The following is a 23,316-nucleotide window of genomic DNA, read 5'->3' as shown; positions in this document are numbered from 1 at the left end:
GCTGAACTTCGCATACAATTTCTTTTCTCTTAGTATGGACAACACATCTCTCAAGTGTTCCTCATGCTCCTGATTACTCTTTGAATACACCAATATGTCATCAATAAATACAATTACACAGATATCCAAGAGCGGTTGAAATATCCTATTCATTAGTTCCATAAAAGCTGCAGGGGCATTAGTCAAACCAAATGGCATCACCAAGAATTCATAATGACCATATCGAGTTCTGAAAGCTGTTTTTGAAATATCCTCCTCCTTGATCTTCAACTGATAGTAACCTGACCTCAGGTCAATCTTAGAGAATACTTGTGCACCCTGCAGTTGATCAAACAAATCATCAATTCTAGGTATGGGATACTTGTTTTTGATGGTCACCTGATTCAACTGTCTATAATCAATACAAAGCCTCAATGTTCCATCCTTCTTCTTCACTAATAGTACCGGAGCACCCCATGGGGATACACTGGGTCGTATGAAACCCTTATCTAATAATTCTTGTATTTGCTTCTTTAATTCTTCTAACTCAAGTTGTGCCATTCTGTAGGGAGGCTTAGATATTGGGGTTGTACTGGGGACTAGATCAATAGCAAATTCACCCTCTCTATCTAGAGGTAAACCAGGCAAGTCATCAGGAAATACATCAGGAAACTCTTTGACCACTGAAATTTCATCTAAGTGGGTTTCCTGATTTGAATGCTCCTTTACACACACCATATAACAAAAACAACCTTTTTGCATAAGATGATAAGCTTGAAGTGCGGATATTAAGCAAGGAGGCAAATTATACTTAATGCCCTCAAAGAAAAATATAGGCTGATCTGGTATGCAGAAAGTAATTATTTTTTTGTAACAATCAATACTAGCGTGATGAGAAGATAACCAATCCATGCCAAGTATAATATCAAAACCCTGGATCTCTAGGAGAATCAAATCAGCAAGGAATTCGTGGTCTCCTATAGAGATCAAACAAGATGGGTAGACCAAGTTTGTTGCCAATGAATCTCCAACAGCAGTTGTTACATATAACATATAATCCAGGGGTTTAGGTGGAATATCCAAGTGACAAGCAAAGTATTTTGAAACAAACGATAAGTTGGAGCCGGGATCAAACAAAACTTTTGCATTTCTTTTAGAAACATGAAGAATACCTTCCACCACTGATTTAGAAGCTCTAGAATCTTGTTCAGTGATAGCGTACACTCTAGCATGGGCTGAGGGTATAGGAGACAGTGGCTCTCTTTTCCTGTTCAGTGGGCAATCTCTTAGTTGATGACCTAGCTTTCCACAACCAAAACATGCTCCAGTCACCCGAAAACACCGACTTGTCTCATGATTTAATCCACATTTTGCACATAACTGAGTCCTCCCCAATGGTTTCCTTTTCTCAAATCCAGATGTCGTAAACCTCTTGTTACTATCTTCATATTCATTTTCTTTGATCATCCTCTAATGACAGTCAATAAACCTCAAATAAAGATAATATTCTTAGTGATTCTCAAATCATGCTCTGATACCACCTCTGTCACGACCCGACAAAATATCGACAATATTTAAAATTTTTTTCCAACACAACTAACCCAGGATCCAAACACACATTTGAGGTCACTAAGAAAACTTTCAGATCAAAATTTCACTTCTATAATCTACCAATTCATAACCCTGTGCAATTCATAAACATAGCACACATCACTCGATAATTCATACAATCTGAACTCGACTCATCAAAATAAAAACCACAATATAAATCCACAAGTGGGGAAATCTATGCAGTCACCGCAATCATCGATTTACCATAAGTTCATATCATTACACAAATTTAATTTAACATTCCAAAACCCTATACATGAGGGATCCCTTAACTTACACAAAATCCACAGGTTTAGATTCATAGTCACATTTCATTAGATGCAAGGTAGCTTATACACAACTACATATATGCTAACAAAAGTTCTGCCCAACGTCTTCTAAACTTTCCACTGCCTCAGCCCATTCTTAACATTTAAGCAAGCGATACGCTATCCTGAAAAATTTATCAACAAACGGGGTGAGCATAAAGAGCTCAGCAAGTGACTAACATATCCATATCAAAATAGTACAATTTCCAAAGAGATACAGTTTCAAAACACAAAGCTGAATATACGATTTCGTAGACATAATATCATTAGGAGCAGAATCACAATTGTCCTTTTAATCATACATATTTGGTTCCTGACAGATGGGGCATAGAGTAATTGGAGCATATCAGAAATAAAGGAAACATATTGGAGCTTATCAATGGCATATAAAATGTTCCAAAACACATCAACGACATATGGAACATTACGAAGCAAACTCAACAGTGAATGAAGCATTTCAGAGCATATCAAACTCATATGTCGTACAGAAGCTCAAACGTCGTCCTTGACGTTGCAATCATATCATATTTATCCAGAGCAGGAACAGAAATAACTCACCAAGACTCTGGATGTCATATCAAACATATAGAGGGTGTAGTGGGATCTCAGTCAGAATGTGATTCATCCATTTCTGAATGACCACCTGACAAAAGTCTCCCACGTCTGGGAGCTCCATCCACCCACGTCTAGGTGAAGTCAAAGGGGGCCGGCAGAGCATCGCAGGCTCTAAGCAATATCCCACATAGCGGGACCCCACATAGCGGGCAAATAAGCGCATACCAGAATATCCCACATAGCGGGACCCCACATAGCGGGCAAATCAGCGCATACCCTTTACCATTTCTGGCAAAGGTCCAGACAATCCCACACACCAGAGTACAAGAAGGCGGTTTCAACAAAATGCAGCATATAACGGAAGCACACGCGGAACAACCAAACGTACATGTGCCTTTTCAAAAACAATGTGATGCAAGGAACAAATCTCTCACAAAAGTATTCATTTTAGGGAAAGAATTGAAAGCAAGAGTGTACAGGGATTCCAAGCAATCATAACCAGCTCAATTCCAATAAGAAGGTTAGGCGAATTCAAGTATCCAAAGGAAATGGAACAGAATACGCGAAATCGACCAAAGCTCGATTTCGGACAGAATTCCAGTGGCACACCAAACAAATATTTCAGAATAACAAATATGCTCCAATACCCATAAGAAGGCTATGGTTGAACCATATATCAGTCTATATTCGGATGGAACAGATTTCATATGAAACAGGGCTCCCAACACAGAGTTACCTCTGATTTGGTAACATAAGGTCAAAATCACAATCACTGGTTTGCAGACTTTATAGGATCGGATTCAACAGACAATAGGGTGAGCAATTGAACTCCAAAATTTTCAAACTATATGTCAAAAGAGAGAATTTCAAGTCTAGTTTCAAATAAAATCAGTTTAGTACAAATCAGAATTTTCAACAGGGAGTTATAGGCGTTTTAGTATCGAAAGGTCAGAAATCTTGAACTCTGTTTTACAGCGTCTATAGGCTCTTTTGAAACAAATTTTTGGGTAAGTATTCGGTGTCCAAAATCTACAAAATCGGTGTCAAAAGAAAGACATACGAGTCTAATTTCAAACAAAAATAGTTCCTGCCTGAATTCTCATTCTGTACTAAAACTTAGGGCTGAAACAGTGCTTAGGGGTCAGTTTACCGAAAACTTTCAGAATCCATAGTTCTATGTCCAAAGAGAAACATATCAGTTTCTAAATAAAAATCTTCCAATTTATTTTGAATCAACATAAAAACAGAGTCAAATACTGCTGTAGGATGGGGTTAGAACACTTGCCTTTGCAAATTTTGACCCGAAGTAACAAGATTAAAGCAAAAACCCTAAAAGCCCCAAATTTTCTTTCTCTTCTCCTTCTTCTTCTTCTTCTTCTTCTTCTTCTTCTTTTCTTTCCCTGATCACCCACGAGCTGCCTCCTCTGCTTCCTTAACAATGAAGGCAGAGAGGCTTAAGCGGTGGAATTTGTCATTTGGTGCATTTTGCAGTTTAGTCCTTGTTTTTATCATATTCACGATTAGGTCCTTAGGGTTTACATATAGGTCCTCAGATTCTTTTTTCTTTTTTTTTTGAACAGATCTCCCAAATCTTACAAATAGGTTACCTCTAATTCATACTCTATTTCTTTTGTCAATTAAAATAGATGCTTACATTATCACCAAAAATTTATACGAACATTCGGAAATGAGGGGTGTTACAGTCACCCATCGTAGTACTACTCTGGCCCAAGCAAGCTTAACTTCGGTGTTTTGATGGTATCCGGTGATTTAGTGCTGCCATTATCGCACACGTTTCGCGAGCTTCGTCCCTCGCCTATGTGCACGTCGCGGTCGGCGCATCAACGTCCGGAGCCTCTTGCCCGTCACGAAACCGTCGGCACTTTCTCGAACGTTCACGAAATCCCTATTGCAATCTCTCTCCGAGCCCTAGCCAGACGACTGCGTATCGGTCACGACAAGCGCGTGCCGAAACCATCGGCACTTTTAGAACGATCTCGGAATCGCTATTGTGACCCCAATCCGGAAAGCTCTCTCCGAGCCCCTCGATACTGACTGCGTAGCGGTCACAGTAAATTTCCAGCCCCAAAACAATCGTCTCGGAGCTCTACGGGAGATGTTTCGTATCCCGGGATGCAAAAAGGAGTGCAACACGAGGACTTCCCAGGGGGTCACCAATCCTAGTCCTACTCTGGCCCAAGCACGCTTAACTTCAGTGTTTTGATGGGATCCGGTGATTTAGTGCTGCCTTTATCGCACCCGTTTTGCGAGCTTCGTCCCTCGCCTATGTGCACGTCGCGGTCGGCGCATCAACGTCCGGAGCCTCTTGCCCGTCACGAAACTGTCGTAGCTTTCTCGAACGTTCGCGAAATCCCTATTGCAAGCTCTCTCCGAGCCCTAGCCCGACGACTGCGTATCGGTCACAGCAAGTGCGTGCCGAAATCATCGGCACTTTCTAGAACGATCTCGGAATCGCTATTGCGACCCCAATCCGGAAAGCTCTCTCCGAGCCCCTCGATACTGAGTGCGTAGCGGTCACAGCAAATTTCCAGCCCCAAAACAATCGTCTCGGAGCTCTACGGGAGATGTTTCGTATCCCAGGATGCAAAAAGGAGTGCAACACGATGACTTCCCAGGGGGTCACCCATCGTAGTACTACTCTGGCCCAAGCACGCTTAACTTCGGTGTTTTGATGGGATCCGGTGATTTAGTGCTGCCATTATCGCACCCGTTTCGCGAGCTTCGTCCCTCGCCTATGTGCACGTCGCAGTCGGCGCATCAACGTCCGGAGCCTCTTGCCCGTCACGAAACCGTCGTCGCTTTCTCGAACGTTCACGAAATCCCTATTGCAAGCTCTCTCCGAGCCCTAGCCCGACGACTGCGTATCGGTCACGGCAAGAGCGTGCCGAAACCATCGGCACTTTCTAGAACGATCTCGGAATCGCTATTGTGACCCCAATCCGGAAAGCTCACTCTGAGCCCCTCGATACTGATTGCGTAGCGGTCAAAGCAAATTTCCAGCCCCAAAACAAACGTCTCGGAGCTCTACGGGAGATGTTTCGTATCCCGGGATGCAAAAAGGAGTGCAACACGAGGACTTCCCAGGGGGTTACCCATCGTAGTACTACTCTGGCCCAAGCAAGCTTAACTTCGGTGTTTTGATGGTATCCGGTGATTTCGTGCTGCCATTATCGCACACGTTTCGCGAGCTTCGTCCCTCGCCTATGTGCACGTCGCGGTCGGCGCATCAACGTCCGGAGCCTCTTGCCCATCACGAAACCGTCGGCGCTTTCTCGAACGTTCACGAAATCCCTATTGCAATCTCTCTCCGAGCCCTAGCCCGACGACTGCGTATCGGTCACGACAAGCGCGTGCCGAAACCATCGGCACTTTTAGAACGATCTCGGAATCGCTATTGTGACCCCAATCCGGAAAGCTCTCTCCGAGCCCCTCGATACTAACTGCGTAGCGGCCACAGCAAATTTCCAGCCCCAAAACAATCGTCTCGGAGCTCTACGGGAGATGTTTCGTATCCCGGGATGCAAAAAGGAGTGCAATACGAGGACTTCCCAGGGGGTCACCAATCCTAGTCCTACTCTGGCCCAAGCACGCTTAACTTCAGTGTTTTGATGGGATCCGGTGATTTAGTGCTGCCTTTATCGCACCCGTTTCGCGAGCTTCGTCCCTCGCCTATGTGCACGTCGCGGTCGGCGCATCAACGTCCGGAGCCTCTTGCCCGTCACGAAACTGTCGTAGCTTTCTCGAACATTCGCGATATCCCTATTGCAAGCTCTCTCCGAGCCCTAGCCCGACGACTGCGTATCGGTCACAGCAAGCGCGTGCCGAAATCATCGGCACTTTCTAGAACGATCTCGGAATCGCTATTGCGACCCCAATCCGGAAAGCTCTCTCCGAGCCCCTCGATACTGAGTGCGTAGCGGTCACAGCAAATTTCCAGCCCCAAAACAATCGTCTCGGAGCTCTACGGGAGATGTTTCGTATCCCAGGATGCAAAAAGGAGTGCAACACGATGACTTCCCAGGGGGTCACCCATCGTAGTACTACTCTGGCCCAAGCACGCTTAACTTCGGTGTTTTGATGGGATCCGGTGATTTAGTGCTGCCATTATCGCACCCGTTTCGCGAGCTTCGTCCCTCGCCTATGTGCACGTCGCAGTCGGCGCATCAACGTCCGGAGCCTCTTGCCCGTCACGAAACCGTCGTCGCTTTCTCGAACGTTCACGAAATCCCTATTGCAAGCTCTCTCCGAGCCCTAGCCCGACGACTGCGTATCGGTCACGGCAAGCGCGTGCCGAAACCATCGGCACTTTCTAGAACGATCTCGGAATCGCTATTGTGACCCCAATCCGGAAAGCTCACTCTGAGCCCCTCGATACTGACTGCGTAGCGGTCAAAGCAAATTTCCAGCCCCAAAACAAACGTCTCGGAGCTCTACGGGAGATGTTTCGTATCCCGGGATGCAAAAAGGAGTGCAACACGAGGACTTCCCAGGGGGTCACCCATCGTAGTACTACTCTGGCCCAAGCAAGCTTAACTTCGGTGTTTTGATGGTATCCGGTGATTTAGTGCTGCCATTATCGCATACGTTTCGCGAGCTTCGTCCCTCGCCTATGTGCACGTCGCGGTCGGCGCATCAACGTCCGGAGCCTCTTGCCCGTCACGAAACCGTCGGCGTTTTCTCGAACGTTCACGAAATCCCTATTGCAATCTCTCTCCGAGCCCTAGCCCGACGACTGCGTATCGGTCACGACAAGCGCGTGCCGAAACCATCGGAACTTTTAGAACGATCTCGGAATCGCTATTGTGACCCCAATCCGGAAAGCTCTCTCCGAGCCCCTCGATACTGACTGCGTAGCGGTCACAGCAAATTTCCAGCCCCAAAACAATCGTCTCGGAGCTCTACGGGAGATGTTTCGTATCCCGGGATGCAAAAAGGAGTGCAACACGAGGACTTCCCAGGGGGTCACCAATCCTAGTCCTACTCTGGCCCAAGCACGCTTAACTTCAGTGTTTTGATGGGATCCGGTGATTTAGTGCTGCCTTTATCGCACCCGTTTCGCGAGCTTCGTGTTAGGACTCTAGCTTGGAGAGTCCTAATTGAGAGGGACATTTATGTAAAAATGTTAGGACTCTAGCTAAGAGAGTCCTAATTGAGAGGGACATTCATGTAAAACTGTTAGGACTTTAGCTAGGAGAGTCCTAATTGAGAGGGACATTCTGTTAGGACTCTAGCTAGGAGAGTCCTAATTGAGAGGGACATTCATGTAGGAGGTTTTTTCTTAGAGAAGAATTAGGAGTTGTAAGGGAATAGGAGTCTTGAGTAGGAGTCCTATTAGGAGTTGGTTAGAAGTAAGAGTCTTAAGTAGGAGTCCTATTAGGAGTTAGGGTTTAGAAGCCCTATAAATAGCCATGTATTTCTCCTCTTTTCTCAAGCAATAGATGAATCTTTTCTGCAGCCTTTGAGCAGCAACTTGGAGGGAGGAACCCCTATAGAGTTCCAAGGAGGCCGATCCCCTAAAGAGATCAACCCCAAGTTTAGAATCTGCAAGGGTTCTATCACCTGGTATCAGAGCAGCGTTCTTGGCGTCTCGCTGCCCTTTCACAGCCATCCATCAACCCTCCACAACCATCCAAAGCAATTCCCACAATTGCTTAAAAGATCGTCACCGAATTCCGCCATCATCTCCACCACCACGGATCATCCTTTGATCTCCCCGTGAATTGCAATAGGTTCTGGTTTCCTACCTTACTGCTGCTGCAATTTAGTTATCCTTATTCGAAAATCCAAAAAAAAAAAAAAAAAATCGTTCCTATATTGCTGCATAAACTTTTCGTCACAAAGTTTTCATCTCTACGACGAAAGATATATTGCAGAATTCCAGCCGCATATCACCATCTGTTTGATCTTGCTACTGTTCTTTTTCTATCCAAATTTCTACGAAATTTTTATGACATCTTTGACACTTCTTAACAGTGGATTTCCCTTTGGTTTCATCAAAAAATTCTCAATATAAACTACTGATCTTTTATGTCCAATCTGCTGCACTTGAATTGCAGAATTCAAGCCGCATAGCACCATCTGTTTGATCTTGCTACTGTGCTTTTTCTATCCAATTTTCTACGAAATTTTTATGACATCTTTGACACTTCCTAACAGTAGATTTCCCTTTGGTTTCATCGAAAAATTCTCAATATAAACTACTGATCTTTTATGTCCAATCTGCTACACTTGAAAATCTATGCTGCAGAAAATTTCAACTGCATATCGTTGCCTTAACCCATCTATTTGCAATCTTTTTTGAATGAAATTTCTTATAGACTTCATATATCATCTTGGCTTCCATCTAAGATTGATCTATTAAGAAATTCATCTCTAAAAACGATTTTATGTTGCCGTAAATTTTCATCGTAACCCGCTGAAATTTTTCGACGATAATTCTGCAATTGCAACTTGCACCAATTTCTTTGCTGTTATACTGCCGAAATTTTCTTGATTAAATTAGATATCCTTGCTGTCATATAAACTGTGATTTTGCTATCAATTCCTCCTCAATTCTCTTAAGTTTTTGGTGGAAATTACGTTGAGAAACCGTTGTTTCTTCGACGACAATTCTACTCTTACAAGACAGCACATACTTGCTGCAACTTCCACGGATTTCTGTCAAACCTTTGCTACCATCTACCACAGATCCAAAACTTTCATCCAGAGCCCTAAAACTCTACCAAACCACACCCTCAAACTGCACCCAAAACAGCCACAAAACAAGCCTAAACCATAGCCTACATCCACCAATCCACCAACACTTTCGACCATCACTTCTCTCAACCTATACATGCCTTTAACCCAACAGCAAAAGAGAGATCTTAACATCATTGATTTGGGGCCATATACTATGGCATCTAAGGAGGCAATCAATGCTAAATTCGAAGCCTTGGAGGCGCGAATGGAGGATAAGATTCGGACGCTCTTTACCGAACTCAGATTGGGCCGACCACTAAGCCCGAAGAAATCATATCAAGGAGAGAGCTTTGCCCAATCACACCAAGCCCGAAGAGATGACTTCCAAGAGAGGGGAAGCTCTATGACCAACCCCAACTATCCATGCATGAGAGTGGACTTCCCTAGATGGGAAGAAGGAGACCCGATTGGTTGGATTTCGCATGCGGAGCGATATTTTCGGTACCACAAAACCGCGGATGTATCTATGGTGAAAATTGCAGCTATACATCTTGAAGGGGATGCTATTCAATGGTTTGACTGGTTTGAACATACTTATGGAGTCCTTTCATGGCGACAATTCAAAGAAGAACTGCTGATTCGCTTCAGACCAACCGATTACGAGAATATTGACAAACAACTAGCAAAGATCCGACAAACCTCCACCATTCAGGAGTACCAAACCAGGTTTGAAAGGTTATCTAATCAAAATCATGATTGGTCTCAAAAACAGCTATTGAGGACCTTCATTGAGGGCTTGAAGCCGGAGATCCGAGGAGAAGTTAAAGCGCGACAACCGTATACGCTTATGGCAGCCATCTCTTTCGCACGACATCAAGAGGAGCAATTGAACCATGAAGCTCGGAGGACTAGGGTCACTCCTCAACCAGTAATATTGAAGCCCTCAGCCCCCCCTACTGTCGACCAAGTCCCTGCACCAAAGAGGTTAACAGGAGAAGAGCTTCGGGAGCGATATGCGAAGGGGTTATGTTGGCATTGTGACGAGCCGTGGAGCCGTGAGCATCGCTGCAGTAAAGGAGGACTTCTTATGATTGAACCGATAGAAGAAGAGGTCATTGAACATCCAAAAGAGAGCTTTGAATATGAAGAAGAAGATGCAGAAGAAGAGCCACAACCGACCGAAGTTACGGTACATACACTAGCTAGCTACTCAAACCCGCAAACGATGAAAATTGGAGGCCTTCTCAAACAACAACCAATCACTGTTCTCATCGACACGGGCAGTACTACTAACTTCCTAAATAGTAAGCTTGCTATTCGGATATCATTACCTATCGAGAATCACTGCAAGTTTGATGTTAAGGTCGCCGACGGACGGATTTTGAATTGTGATCATAGGCGCTTGCAGGAGAAACTATTGCTGCAGGACCAAGAGATAATTGCAGATTTCTTTCTTCTCCCTCTTAACAATCATGAGGCCATGCTCAGAATTAAATGGTTGACGACATTAGGTGATATTTCCTGGAATTTTATGAAACTAATTATGAAATTTTACAGTAAGGAGAAACAGGTGACATTGCACGGGAAACGTGGGGGCGACATAACAACGATTTGCACACAACAAATGGAGAATGTTTTGCATAAAGCATGCAGCGGCTTTTTGGTACAACTTGAGCAGCAAACTAAGGGAGAGCTAACAGAATTTGAAGATCCAAATCTACTTCCTTTGCTTGCTGAATTTTCAAATATATTTGACGAACCGCGCAACCTACCTCTTACCTGTCGGCATGATCATTGTATAATGATTCTTCCAGGAAAATCTTCAGCAAATGCTCAGCCATATCAGTATCCACATCTCCAGAAGGATGAAATAGAAAGGATTATAAAAGAGATGCTCGAAACAGGAGTTATTCGGCCAAGTTGCAACCTCTACTCTTCGCCGGTGCAACTTGTATGCAAGAAGGACGGAACAAGGCGAATATGTGTTGATTACCGAGCTCTCAATGGCATAATCATCAAGGACAAATACTTTATTCAAATAGTAGATGAATTGCTAGATGAAAGGGAGCACAAATCTTTACAAAGCTTGACCTTTGATCCGGGTATCATCAAATACGAGCATACGAAGAAGACATACGGAAAACCACCTTTTGAACACACAACAACCACAAATTTTTGCTTTCTTCAACAAAAGGTGGAATATCTTGGGCATATCATATCAGAGGAAGGTGTGGCAGTAGACCCCTTCAAAATTAGAGCAATGCAAAACTGGCCGACCTCGAGAAACATAAAATTGCTACATGGCTTTCTGGGTTTAACAGGCTACTACCGTAAGTTCGTGAAAAACTATGGAAAGATCAGTGCACCACTTACTTCCTTACTAGAAAAAAATGTCTTCCAATGGTTGGACAGAGCCTCCGCTGCCTTCGACAAACTTAAGGCAGCCATGACGACGACGCCGGTGCTAACACTACCAGATTTCAACCGACCCTTCATTATTGAGGCCGACACATCTGGAGTCAGAATTGGAGTCATTCTCATGCAAGATGGTCGACCACTCGCATACACTAGCAAGGCATTATCTCCCTCCGATCAAAATATGTCAACATATGATAAGGAGATGCTCGCCATTGTGCGTGCAGCAACGAGGTGGAGATTGTACTTGATCAGGCGATACTTTCAAATCAAGACCGACCATAAAAGCCTAAAATATCTCTTGGAACAGAAGATATCTTCCCCCGAGCAGCAAAAATGGGTAACAAAACTTCTTGGATTTGATTTTGAAATAACTTACAAAAAGGGGAAAGAGAATGTTCTTGCAGATGCGCTTTCGCAGCTACCCGAGCAAGTTGAAGTTTCGACCGTTTCACTTCCGACCAGCGACTTCCTTCAGGATATTAAGATGGAATGGCAAGAAGATTCAGATACTAGTAAGATTATAAAAAAATTGGAGGAAGCACCAAGCCCCATGGCTCATTACAATTGGGACTCAAAAGAATTACACTATAAGGGTACTAAATTGAAAAGGAGTACGACATATCACCTACAAACCAACAGCCAACCGGAAGTTTTAAACAGGTGCTTGGAGACAGCCCAAAGCCACCCACCAAATATGACTACCCAAAGAGAACTCCAGACCCAGCCAAGTGCCATTATTGATCGACGGATCGTGACTCGACGATGACGACCCACTAATGAAGTGCTAATACAGTGGGCGAACCTACCAAAAGAAGATGCCACTTGGGAGAACTATGACGACTTGAAGATCAAATTCCCAGAATTCATGAATCATCAGCCTCGAGGACAAGGCTGATTTGAAGAGGGCGGGTCTGTTAGGACTCTAGCTTGGAGAGTCCTAATTGAGAGGGACATTTATGTAAAAATGTTAGGACTCTAGCTAAGAGAGTCCTAATTGAGAGGGACATTCATGTAAAACTGTTAGGACTTTAGCTAGGAGAGTCCTAATTGAGAGGGACATTCTGTTAGGACTCTAGCTAGGAGAGTCCTAATTGAGAGGGACATTCATGTAGGAGGTTTTTTCTTAGAGAAGAATTAGGAGTTGTAAGGGAATAGGAGTCTTGAGTAGGAGTCCTATTAGGAGTTGTTTAGAAGTAAGAGTCATAAGTAGGAGTCCTATTAGGAGTTAGGGTTTAGAAGCCCTATAAATAGCCATGTATTCCTCCTCTTTTCTCAAGCAATAGATGAATCTTTTCTGCAGCCTTTGAGCAGCAAATTGGAGGGAGGAACCCCTATAGAGTTCCAAGGAGGCCGATCCCCTAAAGAGATCAACCCCAAGTTTAGAATCTGCAAGGGTTCTATCACTTCGTCCCTCGCCTATGTGCACGTCGCGGTCGGCGCATCAACGTCCGGAGCCTCTTGCCCGTCACGGAACTGTCGTAGCTTTCTCGAACGTTCACGAAATCCCTATTGCAAGCTCTCTCCGAGCCCTAGCCCGACGACTGCGTATCGGTCACAGCAAGCGCGTGCCGAAATCATCGGCACTTTCTAGAACGATCTCGGAATCGCTATTGCGACCCCAATCCGGAAAGCTCTCTCCGAGCCCCACGATACTGAGTGCGTAGCGGTCACAGCAAATTTCCAGCCCCAAAACAATCGTCTCGGAGCTCTACGGGAGATGTTTCGTATCCCAGGATGCAAAAAGGAGTGCAACACGATGACTTCCCAGGGGGTCACCCATCGTAGTACTACTCTGGCCCAAGCACGCTTAACTTCGGTGTTTTGATGGGATCCGGTGATTTAGTGCTGCCATTATCGCACCCGTTTCGCGAGCTTCGTCCCCCGCCTATGTGCACGTCGCAGTCGGCGCATCAACGTCCGGAGCCTCTTGCCCGTCACGAAACCGTCGTCGCTTTCTCGAACGTTCACGAAATCCCTATTGCAAGCTCTCTCCGAGCCCTAGCCCGACGACTGCGTATCGGTCACGGCAAGCGCGTGCCGAAACCATCGGCACTTTCTAGAACGATCTCGGAATCGCTATTGTGACCCCAATCCGAAAAGCTCACTCTGAGCCCCTCGATACTGACTGCGTAGCGGTCAAAGCAAATTTCCAGCCCCAAAACAAACGTCTCGTAGCTCTACGGGAGATGTTTCGTATCCCGGGATGCAAAAAGGAGTGCAACACGAGGACTTCCCAGGGGGTCACCCATCGTAGTACTACTCTGGCCCAAGCAAGCTTAACTTCGGTGTTTTGATGGTATCCGGTGATTTAGTGCTGCCATTATCGCACACGTTTCGCGAGCTTCGTCCCTCGCCTATGTGCACGTCGCGGTCGGCGCATCAACGTCCGGAGCCTCTTGCCCGTCACGAAACCGTCGGCGCTTTCTCGAACGTTCACGAAATCCCTATTGCAATCTCTCTCCGAGCCCTAGCCCGACGACTGCGTATCGGTCACGACAAGCGCGTGCCGAAACCATCGGCACTTTTAGAACGATCTCGGAATCGCTATTGTGACCCCAATCCGGAAAGCTCTCTCCGAGCCCCTCGATACTGACTGCGTAGCGGTCACAGCAAATTTCCAGCCCCAAAACAATCGTCTCGGAGCTCTACGGGAGATTTTCGTATCCCGGGATGCAAAAAGGAGTGCAACACGAGGACTTCCCAGGGGGTCACCAATCCTAGTCCTACTCTGGCCCAAGCACGCTTAACTTCAGTGTTTTGATGGGATCCGGTGATTTACTGCTGCCTTTATCGCACCCGTTTCGCGAGCTTCGTCCCTCGCCTATGTGCACGTCGCGGTCGGCGCATCAACGTCCGGAGCCTCTTGCCCGTCACGAAACTGTCATAGCTTTCTCGAACGTTCGCGAAATCCCTATTGCAAGCTCTCTCCGAGCCCTAGCCCGACGACTGCGTATCGGTCACAGCAAGCGCGTGCCGAAATCATCGGCACTTTCTAGAACGATCTCGGAATCGCTATTGCGACTCCAAGCCGGAAAGCTCTCTCCGAGCCCCTCGATACTGAGTGCGTAGCGGTCACAGCAAATTTCCAGCCCCAAAACAATCGTCTCGGAGCTCTACGGGAGATGTTTCGTATCCCAGGATGCAAAAAGGAGTGCAACACGATGACTTCCCAGGGGGTCACCCATCGTAGTACTACTCTGGCCCAAGCACGCTTAACTTCGGTGTTTTGATGGGATCCGGTGATTTAGTGCTGCCATTATCGCACCCGTTTCGCGAGCTTCGTCCCTCGCCTATGTGCACGTCGCAGTCGGCGCATCAACGTCCGGAGCCTCTTGCCCGTCACGAAACCGTCGTCGCTTTCTCGAACGTTCACGAAATCCCTATTGCAAGCTCTCTCCGAGCCCTAGCCCGACGACTGCGTATCGGTCACGGCAAGCGCGTGCCGAAACCATCGGCACTTTCTAGAACGATCTCGGAATCGCTATTGTGACCCCAATCCGGAAAGCTCACTCTGAGCCCCTCGATACTGACTGCGTAGCGGTCAAAGCAAATTTCCAGCCCCAAAACAAACGTCTCGGAGCTCTACGGGAGATGTTTCGTATCCCGGGATGCAAAAAGGAGTGCAACACGAGGACTTCCCAGGGGGTCACCCATCGTAGTACTACTCTGGCCCAAGCAAGCTTAACTTCGGTGTTTTGATGGTATCCGGTGATTTAGTGCTGCCATTATCGCACACGTTTCGCGAGCTTCGTCCCTCGCCTATGTGCACGTCGCGGTCGGCGCATCAACGTCCGGAGCCTCTTGCCCGTCACGAAACCGTCGGCGCTTTCTCGAACGTTCACGAAATCCCTATTGCAATCTCTCTCCGAGCCCTAGCCCGACGACTGCGTATCGGTCACGACAAGCGCGTGCCGAAACCATCGGCACTTTTAGAACGATCTCGGAATCGCTATTGTGACCCCAATCCGGAAAGCTCTCTCCGAGCCCCTCGATACTGACTGCGTAGCGGTCACAGCAAATTTCCAGCCCCAAAACAATCGTCTCGGAGCTCTACGGGAGATGTTTCGTATCCCGGGATGCAAAAAGGAGTGCAACACGAGGACTTCCCAGGGGGTCACCAATCCTAGTCCTACTCTGGCCCAAGCACGCTTAACTTCAGTGTTTTGATGGGATCCGGTGATTTACTGCTGCCTTTATCGCACCCGTTTCGCGAGCTTCGTCCCTCGCCTATGTGCACGTCGCGGTCGGCGCATCAACGTCCGGAGCCTCTTGCCCGTCACGAAACTGTCGTAGCTTTCTCGAACGTTCGCGAAATCCCTATTGCAAGCTCTCTCCGAGCCCTAGCCCGACGACTGCGTATCGGTCACAGCAAGCGCGTGCCGAAATCATCGGCACTTTCTAGAACGATCTCGGAATCGCTATTGCGACCCCAATCCGGAAAGCTCTCTCCGAGCCCCTCGATACTGAGTGCGTAGCAGTCACAGCAAATTTCCAGCCCCAAAACAATCGTCTCGGAGCTCTACGGGAGATGTTTCGTATCCGAGGATGCAAAAAGGAGTGCAACACGATGACTTCCCAGGGGGTCACCCATCGTAGTACTACTCTGGCCCAAGCACGCTTAACTTCGGTGTTTTGATGGGATCCGGTGATTTAGTGCTGCCATTATCGCACCCGTTTCGCGAGCTTCGTCCCTCGCCTATGTGCACGTCGCAGTCGGCGCATCAACGTCCGGAGCCTCTTGCCCGTCACGAAACCGTCGTCGCTTTCTCGAACGTTCACGAAATCCCTATTGCAAGCTCTCTCCGAGCCCTAGCCCGACGACTGCGTATCGGTCACGGCAAGCGCGTGCCGAAACCATTGGCACTTTCTAGAACGATCTCGGAATCGCTATTGTGACCCCAATCCGGAAAGCTCACTCTGAGCCCCTCGATACTGACTGCGTAGCGGTCAAAGCAAATTTCCAGCCCCAAAACAAACGTCTCGGAGCTCTACGGGAGATGTTTCGTATCCCGAGATGCAAAAAGGAGTGCAACACGAGGACTTCCCAGGGGGTCGCCCATCGTAGTACTACTCTGGCCCAAGCAAGCTTAACTTCGGTGTTTTGATGGTATCCGGTGATTTAGTGCTGCCATTATCTCACACGTTTCGCGAGCTTCGTCCCTCGCCTATGTGCACGTCGCGGTCGGCGCATCAACGTCCGGAGCCTCTTGCCCATCACGAAACCGTCGGCGCTTTCTCGAACGTTCACGAAATCCCTATTGCAATCTCTCTCCGAGCCCTAGCCCGACGACTGCGTATCGATCACGACAAGCGCGTGCCGAAACCATCGGCACTTTTAGAACGATCTCGGAATCGCTATTGTGACTCCAATCCGGAAAGCTCTCTCCGAGCCCCTCGATACTGACAGCGTAGCGGTCACAGCAAATTTCCAGCCCCAAAACAATCGTCTCGGAGCTCTACGGGAGATGTTTCGTATCCCGAGATGCAAAAAGGAGTGCAACACGAGGACTTCCCAGGGGGTCACCAATCCTAGTCCTACTCTGGCCCAAGCACGCTTAACTTCAGTGTTTTGATGGGATCCGGTGATTTAGTGCTGCCTTTATCGCACCCGTTTCGCGAGCTTCGTCCCTCGCCTATGTGCACGTCGCGGTCGGCGCATCAATGTCCGGAGCCTCTTGCCCGTCACGAAACTGTCGTCGCTTTCTCGAACGTTCACGAAATCCCTATTGCAATCTCTCTCCGAGCCCTAGCCCGACGACTGCGTATCGGTCACGGCAAGTGCGTGCCGAAATCATCGGCACTTTCTAGAACGATCTCGGAATCGCTATTGCGACCCCAATCCGGAAAGCTCTCTCCGAGCCCCTCGATACTGACTGCGTAGCGGTCACAGCAAATTTCCAGCCCCAAAACAATCGTCTCGGAGCTCTACGGGAGATGTTTCGTATCCCGGGATGCAAAAAGGAGTGCAACACGAGGACTTCCTAGGGGGTCACCAATCCTAGTCCTACTCTGGCCCAAGCACGCTTAACTTCGGTGTTTTGATGGGATCCGGTGATTTAGTGCTGCCATTATCGCACCCATTTCGCGAGCTTCGTCCCTCGCCTATGTGCACGTCGCGGTCGGCGCATCAACGTCCGGAGCCTCTTGCCCGTCACGAAACTGTCGTCGCTTTCTCGAACGTTCACGAAATCCCTATTGCAAGCTCTCTCCGAGCCCTAGCCCGACGACTGCGTATCGGTCACGGCAAGCGCATGCCGAAATCATCGGCACTTTCTAGAACGATCTCGGAATCGCTATTGCGACCCCAATCCGGAAAGCTCTATCCGAGCCCCTCGATACTGAGAGCGTAGCGGTCACAGCAAATTTCCAGCCCCAAAACAATCATCTCGGAGCTCTACGGGAGATGTTTCGTATCTCGGGATGCAAAAAGGAGTGCAACACGATGACTTCCCAGGGGGTCACCCATCGTAGTACTACTCTGGCCCAAGCACGCTTAAGTTCGGTGTTTTGATGGGATCCGGTGATTTAGTGCTGCCATTATCGCACCCGTTTCGCGAGCTTCGTCCCTCGCCTATGTGCACGTCGCGGTCGGCGCATCAACGTCCGGAGCCTCTTGCCCGTCAAGAAACTGTCGTCGCTTTTCTCGAACGTTCACGAAATCCCTATTGCAAGCTCTCTCCGAGCCCTAGCCCGACGACTGCGTATTGGTCACGGCAAGCGCGTGCCGAAACCATCGGCACTTTCTAGAACGATCTCGGAATCGCTATTGCGACCCCAATCCGGAAAGCTCTCTCCGAGCCCCTCGATACTGACTGTGTAGCGGTCACAGCAAATTTCCAGCCCCAAAACAATCGTCTCGGAGCTCTACGGGAGATGTTTCGTATCCCGGGATGCAAAAAGGAGTGCAACACGAGGACTTCCCAGGGGGTCACCAATCCTAGTCCTACTCTGGCCCAAGCACGCTTAACTTCAGTGTTTTGATGGGATCCGGTGATTTAGTGCTGCCTTTATCGCACCCGTTTCGCGAGCTTCGTCCCTCGCCTATGTGCACGTCGCGGTCGGCGCATCAACGTCCGGAGCCTCTTGCCCGTCACGAAACTGTCGTCGCTTTCTCGAACGTTCACGAAATCCCTATTGCATGCTCTCTCCGAGCCCTAGTCCGACGACTGCGTATCGGTCACGGCAAGCGCGTGCCGAAATCATCGGCACTTTCTAGAACGATCTCGGAATCGCTATTGCGACCCCAATCCGGAAGGCTCTCTCCGAGCCCCTCGATACTGACTGCGTAGCGGTCACAGCAAATTTCCAGCCCCAAAACAATCGTCTCGGAGCTCTACGGGAGATGTTTCATATCCCGGGATGCAAAAAGGAGTGCAACACGAGGACTTCCCAGGGGGTCACCAATCCTAGTCCTACTCTGGCCCAAGCACGCTTAACTTCAGTGTTTTGATGGGATCCGGTGATTTAGTGCTGCCTTTATCGCACCCGTTTCGCGAGCTTCGTCCCTCGCCTATGTGCACGTCGCGGTCGGCGCATCAACGTCCGGAGCCTCTTGCCCGTCACGAAACTGTCGTAGCTTTCTCGAACGTTCGCGAAATCCCTATTGCAAGCTCTCTCCGAGCCCTAGCCCGACGAATGCGTATCGGTCATAGCAAGCGCGTGCCGAAATCATCGGCACTTTCTAGAACGATCTCGGAATCGCTATTGCGACCCCAATCCGGAAAGCTCTCTCCGTTCCCCTCGATACTGAGTGCGTAGCGGTCACAGCAAATTTCCAGCCCCAAAACAATCATCTCGGAGCTCTACGGGAGATGTTTCGTATCCCGGGATGCAAAAAGGAGTGCAACACGATGACTTCCCAGGGGGTCACCCATCGTAGTACTACTCTGGCCCAAGCACGCTTAACTTCGGTGTTTTGATAGGATCCGGCGATTTAGTGCTGCCATTATCGCACCCATTTCGCGAGCTTCGTCCCTCGCTTATGTGCACGTCGCGGTCGGCGCATCAACGTCCGGAGCCTCTTGCCCGTCACGAAACTGTCGTCGCTTTCTCGAACGTTCACGAAATCCCTATTGCAAGCTCTCTTCGAGCCCTAGCCCGACGACTGCATATCGGTCACGGCAAGCGCGTGCCGAAATCATCGGCACTTTCTAGAACGATCTCGGAATCGCTATTGCGACCCCAATCCGGAAAGCTCTCTCCGAGCCCCTCGATACTGAGTGCGTAGCGGTCACAGCAAATATCCAGCCCCAAAACAATCGTCTCGGAGCTATACGGGAGATGTTGCGTATCTCGGGATGCAAAAAGGAGTGCAACACGATGACTTCCCAGGGGGTCACCCATCGTAGTACTACTCTGGCCCAAGCACGCTTAAGTTCGGTGTTTTGATGGGATCCGGTGATTTAGTGCTGCCATTATCGCACCCGTTTCGCGAGCTTCGTCCCTCGCCAATGTGCACGTCGCGGTCGGCGCATCAACGTCCGGAGCCTCTTGCCCGTCACGAAACTGTCGTCGCTTTTCTCGAACGTTCACGAAATCCCTATTGCAAGCTCTCTCCGAGCCCTAGCCCGACGACTGCGTATCGGTCACGGCAAGCGCGTGCCGAAACCATCGGCACTTTCTAGAACGATCTCGGAATCGCTATTGTGACCCCAATCCGGAAAGCTCACTCTGAGCCCCTCGATACTGACTGCGTAGCGGTCACAGCAAATTTCCAGCCCCAAAACAATCATCTCGGAGCTCTACGGGAGATGTTTCGTATCCCGGGATGCAAAAAGGAGTGCAACACGATGACTTCCCAGGGGGTCACCCATCGTAGTACTACTCTGGCCCAAGCACGCTTAACTTCGGTGTTTTGATGGGATCCGGTGATTTAGTGCTGCCATTATCGCACCCATTTCGCGAGCTTCGTCCCTCGCTTATGTGCACGTCGCGGTCGGCGCATCAACTTCCGGAGCCTCTTGCCCGTCACGAAACTGTCGTCGCTTTCTCGAACGTTCACGAAATCCCTATTGCAAGCTCTCTCCGAGCCCTAGCCCGACGACTGCATATCGGTCACGGCAAGCGCGTGCCGAAATCATCGGCACTTTCTAGAACGATCTCGGAATCGCTATTGCGACCCCAATCCGGAAAGCTCTCTCTGAGCCCCTCGATACTGAGTGCGTAGCGGTCACAACAAATATCCAGCCCCAAAACAATCGTCTCGGAGCTATACGGGAGATGTTGCGTATCTCGGGATGCAAAAAGGAGTGCAACACGATGACTTCCCAGGGGGTCACCCATCGTAGTACTACTTTGGCCCAAGCACGCTTAAGTTCGGTGTTTTGATGGGATCCGGTGATTTAGTGCTGCCATTATCGCACCCGTTTCGCGAGCTTCGTCCCTCGCCTATGTGCACGTCGCGGTCGGCGCATCAACGTCCGGAGCCTCTTGCCCGTCACGAAACTGTCGTCGCTTTTCTCGAACGTTCACGAAATCCCTATTGCAAGCTCTCTCCGAGCCCTAGCCCGACGACTGCGTATCGGTCACGGCAAGCGCGTGCCGAAACCATCGGCACTTTCTAGAACGATCTCGGAATCGCTATTGTGACCCCAATCCGGAAAGCTCACTCTGAGCCCCTCGATACTGACTGCGTAGCGGTCAAAGCAAATTTCCAGCCCCAAAACAAACGTCTCGGAGCTCTACGGGAGATGTTTCGTATCCCGGGATGCAAAAAGGAGTGCAACACGAGGACTTCCCAGGGGGTCACCCATCGTAGTACTACTCTGGCCCAAGCAAGCTTAACTTCGGTGTTTTGATGGTATCCGGTGATTTAGTGCTGCCATTATCGCACACGTTTCGCGAGCTTCGTCCCTCGCCTATGTGCACGTCGCGGTCGGCGCATCAACGTCCGGAGCCTCTTGCCCGTCACGAAACCTTCGGCGCTTTCTCGAACGTTCACGAAATCCCTATTGCAATCTCTCTCCGAGCCCTAGCCCGACGACTGCGTATCGGTCACGACAAGCGCGTGCCGAAACCATCGGCACTTTTAGAACGATCTCGGAATCGCTATTGTGACCCCAATCCGGAAAGCTCTCTCCGAGCCCCTCGATACTGACTGCGTAGCGGTCACAGCAAATTTCCAGCCCCAAAACAATCGTCTCGGAGTCTACGGGAGATGTTTCGTATCCCGGGATGCAAAAAGGAGTGCAACACGAGGACTTCCCAGGGGGTCACCAATCCTAGTCCTACTCTGGCCCAAGCACGCTTAACTTCAGTGTTTTGATGGGATCCGGTGATTTAGTGCTGCCTTTATCGCACCCGTTTCGCGAGCTTCGTCCCTCGCCTATGTGCACGTCGCGGTCGGCGCATCAACGTCCGGAGCCTCTTGCCCGTCACGAAACTGTCATCGCTTTCTCGAATGTTCACGAAATCCCTGTTGCATGCTCTCTCAGAGCCCTAGCCCGACGACTGCGTATCGGTCACGGCAAGCGCGTGCCGAAATCATCGGCACTTTCTAGAACGATCTCGGAATCGCTATTGCGACCCCAATCCGGAAAGCTCTCTCCGAGCCCCTCGATACTGACTGCGTAGCGGTCACAGCAAATTTCCAGCCCCAAAACAATCGTCTCGGAGCTCTACGGGAGATGTTTCGTATCCCGGGATGCAAAAAGGAGTGCAACACGTGGACTTCCCAGGGGGTCACCAATCCTAGTCCTACTCTGGCCCAAGCACGCTTAACTTCAGTGTTTTGATGGGATCCAGTGATTTAGTGCTGCCATTATCGCACCCGTTTCGCGAGTTTCGTCCCTCGCCTATGTGCACGTCGCGGTCGGCGCATCAACGTCCGGAGCCTCTTGCCCGTCACGAAACTGTCATCGCTTTCTCGAACGTTCACGAAATCCCTATTGCAAGCTCTCTCCAAGCCCTAGCCCGACGACTGCGTATCGGTCACGGCAAGCGCGTGCCGAAATCATCGGCACTTTCTAGAACGATCTCGGAATCGTTATTGCGACCCCAATCCGGAAAGCTCTCTCCGTTCCCCTCGATACTGACAGCGTAGCGGTCACAGCAAATTTCCAGCCCCAAAACAATCGTCTCGGAGCTCTACGGGAGATGTTTCGTATCCCGGGATGCAAAAAGGAGTGCAACACGAGGACTTCCCAGGGGGTCACCAATCCTAGTCCTACTCTGGCCCAAGCACGCTTAACTTCAGTGTTTTGATGGGATCCGGTGATTTAGTGCTGCCTTTATCGCACCCGTTTCGCGAGCTTCGTCCCTCGCCTATGTGCACGTCGCGGTCGGCGCATCAACGTCCGGAGCCTCTTGCCCGTCACGAAACTGTCGTAGCTTTCTCGAACGTTCGCGAAATCCCTATTGCAAGCTCTCTCCGAGCCCTAGCCCGACGACTGCGTATCGGTCACAGCAAGCGCGTGCCGAAATCATCGGCACTTTCTAGAACGATCTCGGAATCGCTATTGCGACCCCAGTCCGGAAAGCTCTCTCCGTTCCCCTCGATACTGAGTGCGTAGCGGTCACAGCAAATTTCCAGCCCCAAAACAATCGTCTCGGAGCTCTACGGGAGATGTTTCGTATCCCGGGATGCAAAAAGGAGTGCAACACGATGACTTCCCAGGGGGTCACCCATCGTAGTACTACTCTGGCCCAAGCACGCTTAACTTCGGTGTTTTGATGGGATCCGATGATTTAGTGCTGCCATTATCGCACCCATTTCGCGAGCTTCGTCCCTCGCTTATGTGCACGTCGC

At 49.1% G+C, this 23,316-nt stretch overlaps 29 pseudogenes; all 29 read right to left on the bottom strand.

Moving 5' to 3' along the window:
• Positions 1-4,595: 4,595 nt before the first annotated feature.
• Positions 4,596-4,714, bottom strand: LOC135599248 (5S ribosomal RNA; annotated as a pseudogene).
• A 350-nt stretch (positions 4,715-5,064) lies between these two features.
• Positions 5,065-5,183, bottom strand: LOC135602954 (5S ribosomal RNA; annotated as a pseudogene).
• A 350-nt stretch (positions 5,184-5,533) lies between these two features.
• LOC135603586 (5S ribosomal RNA) lies at positions 5,534-5,652 on the bottom strand (annotated as a pseudogene).
• Positions 5,653-6,001: 349 nt separating this feature from the next.
• LOC135599225 (5S ribosomal RNA) lies at positions 6,002-6,120 on the bottom strand (annotated as a pseudogene).
• Positions 6,121-6,470: 350 nt separating this feature from the next.
• On the bottom strand, positions 6,471-6,589 carry LOC135602953 (5S ribosomal RNA; annotated as a pseudogene).
• Positions 6,590-6,939: 350 nt separating this feature from the next.
• On the bottom strand, positions 6,940-7,058 carry LOC135604145 (5S ribosomal RNA; annotated as a pseudogene).
• Positions 7,059-7,407: 349 nt separating this feature from the next.
• LOC135599247 (5S ribosomal RNA) lies at positions 7,408-7,526 on the bottom strand (annotated as a pseudogene).
• Positions 7,527-13,313: 5,787 nt separating this feature from the next.
• LOC135602952 (5S ribosomal RNA) lies at positions 13,314-13,432 on the bottom strand (annotated as a pseudogene).
• Positions 13,433-13,782: 350 nt separating this feature from the next.
• LOC135603627 (5S ribosomal RNA) lies at positions 13,783-13,901 on the bottom strand (annotated as a pseudogene).
• Positions 13,902-14,249: 348 nt separating this feature from the next.
• Positions 14,250-14,368, bottom strand: LOC135599480 (5S ribosomal RNA; annotated as a pseudogene).
• Positions 14,369-14,718: 350 nt separating this feature from the next.
• Positions 14,719-14,837, bottom strand: LOC135602951 (5S ribosomal RNA; annotated as a pseudogene).
• Positions 14,838-15,187: 350 nt separating this feature from the next.
• LOC135603626 (5S ribosomal RNA) lies at positions 15,188-15,306 on the bottom strand (annotated as a pseudogene).
• A 349-nt stretch (positions 15,307-15,655) lies between these two features.
• Positions 15,656-15,774, bottom strand: LOC135599478 (5S ribosomal RNA; annotated as a pseudogene).
• A 350-nt stretch (positions 15,775-16,124) lies between these two features.
• LOC135602950 (5S ribosomal RNA) lies at positions 16,125-16,243 on the bottom strand (annotated as a pseudogene).
• A 350-nt stretch (positions 16,244-16,593) lies between these two features.
• LOC135604570 (5S ribosomal RNA) lies at positions 16,594-16,712 on the bottom strand (annotated as a pseudogene).
• Positions 16,713-17,061: 349 nt separating this feature from the next.
• Positions 17,062-17,180, bottom strand: LOC135599246 (5S ribosomal RNA; annotated as a pseudogene).
• Positions 17,181-17,530: 350 nt separating this feature from the next.
• On the bottom strand, positions 17,531-17,649 carry LOC135604496 (5S ribosomal RNA; annotated as a pseudogene).
• A 350-nt stretch (positions 17,650-17,999) lies between these two features.
• On the bottom strand, positions 18,000-18,118 carry LOC135604093 (5S ribosomal RNA; annotated as a pseudogene).
• Positions 18,119-18,469: 351 nt separating this feature from the next.
• LOC135599245 (5S ribosomal RNA) lies at positions 18,470-18,588 on the bottom strand (annotated as a pseudogene).
• Positions 18,589-18,938: 350 nt separating this feature from the next.
• On the bottom strand, positions 18,939-19,057 carry LOC135599244 (5S ribosomal RNA; annotated as a pseudogene).
• A 350-nt stretch (positions 19,058-19,407) lies between these two features.
• On the bottom strand, positions 19,408-19,526 carry LOC135604144 (5S ribosomal RNA; annotated as a pseudogene).
• A 350-nt stretch (positions 19,527-19,876) lies between these two features.
• Positions 19,877-19,995, bottom strand: LOC135604091 (5S ribosomal RNA; annotated as a pseudogene).
• Positions 19,996-20,346: 351 nt separating this feature from the next.
• Positions 20,347-20,465, bottom strand: LOC135602949 (5S ribosomal RNA; annotated as a pseudogene).
• Positions 20,466-20,815: 350 nt separating this feature from the next.
• On the bottom strand, positions 20,816-20,934 carry LOC135604160 (5S ribosomal RNA; annotated as a pseudogene).
• Positions 20,935-21,285: 351 nt separating this feature from the next.
• LOC135603624 (5S ribosomal RNA) lies at positions 21,286-21,404 on the bottom strand (annotated as a pseudogene).
• Positions 21,405-21,752: 348 nt separating this feature from the next.
• LOC135599243 (5S ribosomal RNA) lies at positions 21,753-21,871 on the bottom strand (annotated as a pseudogene).
• A 350-nt stretch (positions 21,872-22,221) lies between these two features.
• On the bottom strand, positions 22,222-22,340 carry LOC135604678 (5S ribosomal RNA; annotated as a pseudogene).
• A 350-nt stretch (positions 22,341-22,690) lies between these two features.
• Positions 22,691-22,809, bottom strand: LOC135599242 (5S ribosomal RNA; annotated as a pseudogene).
• Positions 22,810-23,159: 350 nt separating this feature from the next.
• LOC135603711 (5S ribosomal RNA) lies at positions 23,160-23,278 on the bottom strand (annotated as a pseudogene).
• Positions 23,279-23,316: the final 38 nt, after the last annotated feature.

Source organism: Musa acuminata, chromosome BXJ2-1, assembly GCF_036884655.1.
Source record: "Musa acuminata AAA Group cultivar baxijiao chromosome BXJ2-1, Cavendish_Baxijiao_AAA, whole genome shotgun sequence".
In the NCBI taxonomy this organism is placed as follows: domain Eukaryota; kingdom Viridiplantae; phylum Streptophyta; class Magnoliopsida; order Zingiberales; family Musaceae; genus Musa; species Musa acuminata.
Note: the sequence above shows the minus strand (reverse complement) of the source record. Positions and strands in the feature narration are given on the sequence as shown.